The sequence below is a fragment of the Plasmopara halstedii genome (genome assembly GCF_900000015.1).
Source record: "Plasmopara halstedii genome assembly, contig: Scaffold_2386, whole genome shotgun sequence".
Taxonomy (NCBI): Eukaryota; Oomycota; class Peronosporomycetes; order Peronosporales; family Peronosporaceae; genus Plasmopara; species Plasmopara halstedii.
The window spans coordinates 845,410-848,293 of record NW_020189293.1 but is presented as its reverse complement, the minus strand read 5'-3'; positions in this window follow the sequence as shown (position 1 = coordinate 848,293).

The window sequence follows — 2,884 nt, the reverse complement described above, 5'->3', positions numbered from 1 at the left end:
CCGCTTACTCCAAGAGTAATTATTGCCTTACCCAAGGCTAATTAGCTCTTCCGTTTAAGATCCAAAACTGATTTTTATTTATTTATATCCGCGGCAAAGCCACCTAATTTTAAATGTTTAAATTTCCCTGAATATACTAAATATATGTAGTAAAATCCAGATAAATGCATAACTACTGGCTTCCTAGCCCCGTAGCGTTTTCTTGTTTGGGTGTGGTCACACCATGCACATCTCGTGCGACACACTCATCTGTTACCTGGGTATATGTAGCCCCGTTACACCCTCTCCTATTAAGATTGAGAACATTTACAGTTCCAATCAATTATTGCTTCAACGAGGCTCGCGTGTCCGCTTGACACTGCAACTTAATTTGTTGGAATTTAACAACTTCCTTGCTCAATGCGCCCTGTGTCCACGACACGAAAATCATCAAGTCTCGCTGGTTCTGACAGCGAGCACGGGCAGAGCCCAACTTCGTCTCCCGCACGCGGTGCGACGTCGGACAGTGCGTCCGCGGCACCGAGTAGTGTATATCCTAGGCTCGATGAACACAAACGTCGCGCTCCGCGCACGCTTTCATGCCGAGTGGCCTCGTTGAGGATGTGGTCGACTTTGAGTCTGACACTCTTTTTCCCGAATGGGATGACGAGGAAGGCGAGCTGCGCCAGCGGCGTGATACGAGCCCTGCTTGTGCCTTGCGGACCCCATGTCCGCTCCCTGACTTCTCGTCAACCGAGGAACGTGAGTGAATCACCAATGACCTCGACGGGGCTCAGAGGCGGCAGCTTGAAGCTGCCCATAAGGCGTCTCTAAAGCACGCCCATCCACGGTCGGTCATTGACCCTCGTGTGGAATATGGCTTCCGCCCAGCGGGTCCCGCTGTGGAAGCGACGGGCGCGGTAACTTGATCGTTACGCGTTCATATCATTGGGCCTTTGGCTAGAACGGAAGATGAACTTGCCACACGGGAAGCTCTTCGAGCTCGATTCTTGGTCCCACAAAAAACTGTGCTGGACGTTTATCGCACTCGTCTACGTGCTCAACGAGGTGGTTCTCGTGTACCCGCAATGCGGACGATACCTGTAGTGCTCGCCCCTGGCAAAAGCGCTACAGATGACGAAGCACACTTTGAGGGATGGGTGCAACGGCACCGGAAACTTTCCTCACTGTGTAATCTACAGCTGAGCCACAAGGAAGTGGACGTGCGTGTGGAGCGACACCTCCGATTTGAGATTGTCAAAACCAAGGCACGCCGTCGACTTCCTTCGGATTATCTCATTGCTATGCATGGGCTAACCCCTTATGCTCCCGCGAGCTCTGTGTCTGCGACCGCAAGAGGTCAGGGCCACTACTTGAGCTCAGCTCATGGCCCTTTTACTCACCTGGCTATTGCCGGGAAGTGCGGGGCGTCTGAAGACGCGGGACGTCCTGATCTTTCCGATCAATAGCATCCACGGCGACTGGGCAATCTTGCCGAAGTGGCGCCTCAAACTCCCACGACTTTTCGGAGTCGGAATATCCCCGCCACATCATCAGATATTGGGTTTGACCCTGGTGACGACGACGTCCCACAAGACGTTCCACGTGATAGCGGACGTCACCGCTCCCATCGAGAAGAGTCGGTGACGGGCGTTGACGACCGGTGCGACAGCCGTCCGGTGAGTCGTGATGCTCTTCGAGCTCTTGAGGACGAGGTCTTTCGTGATCGGAGCTCCGCTGGGCGTCATGCTGAAGGAGCATATCGCTGTGCGAACGCTCTTGACGCTTTAAAGCACGTCGTGCGCCGGCTGACTCGCCTAGAGGACTATCGCGCTCTGTCGGAGCGAATCCTAGCCGTAAAGCAGGCGAATCCGTCGCTACATGCGACGTTAGAGCGCTTGGCGCCATTAGAAATGGAGGTTGTTGCACTCCGTGCTCAGAACCAGTTGCTGGTTCAACTTCTGGGTGGCCGAGGGCCCGTGGGATCCGCTTCCGCGTTCACTTGCTCCGGATCCCGGTACGGCTTGAGCAAGCCCACGTAAAACACCAGGTGGGTACGCATCCATTTTGGGAGGTTCAGCGTATACGCTAGGCCCCACTTGGCCACAACCTTAAAGGGTCCGATGAACCGTGGACGAAGCTTCGTCCTGAAGACAGCAGAGGCTGCATGTGTAGGCAGGTTTTTAGTATTTAGTAAAACCATGTCGGGGACCTCGATGTACAGGTAAAGCTTTCCACTTTGCTTCTCCCTTTTCATCTGCATATTCTTTTTGCAGGTCTTGGCTTCAGCCATCGAATCGCGAACGTGTCGAAGGACACTCAGTCTGGTAGACAAAAAAATCATCGACTTCTTTACGGATGGTGAGGGGGCTGACATCAGCTAGCCGCTCGAATATTCCTCCCCCGTCAAACCCTGAGCCATGGGATGGCGGCGTCAGCGGGACGCGAGGGTGAATCAACCCATTCACGTAGAACGGCATGTAGCCGGTAGACGAATGCACTGCATCGTTCAGTGCAAATTCTACGAGAGGCAACATGACGCTCCAGCGCCTCGGCGTCTCAGCGCAGACGCTGCGAAGAACGTCTTCGTTGACGCGATTCACCCTATCGATCTGACCATCGGTCTGCGGATGATCCGCTGTCGACATATCCAACTTGGTGCCGAGCACCTTGAAGATAGTCGACCAAAAAATTGTCGTGAAACGAAGGTGTCTATCAGAGACAATCGACTATCGACTCTGGGAGTCCGTGTTGACGTAAAACACGATCCACGAACAGCGTTGCTGAACCAACTCCGTCGATGGTGTCTTGCACCGCCGTCAAATGAGCCATCTTGCTCATCCGGTCAACGAATACCGCGACACCCGTGTTGTCTGCCGAATTTTTCGGCAGGCCAAACACAAAG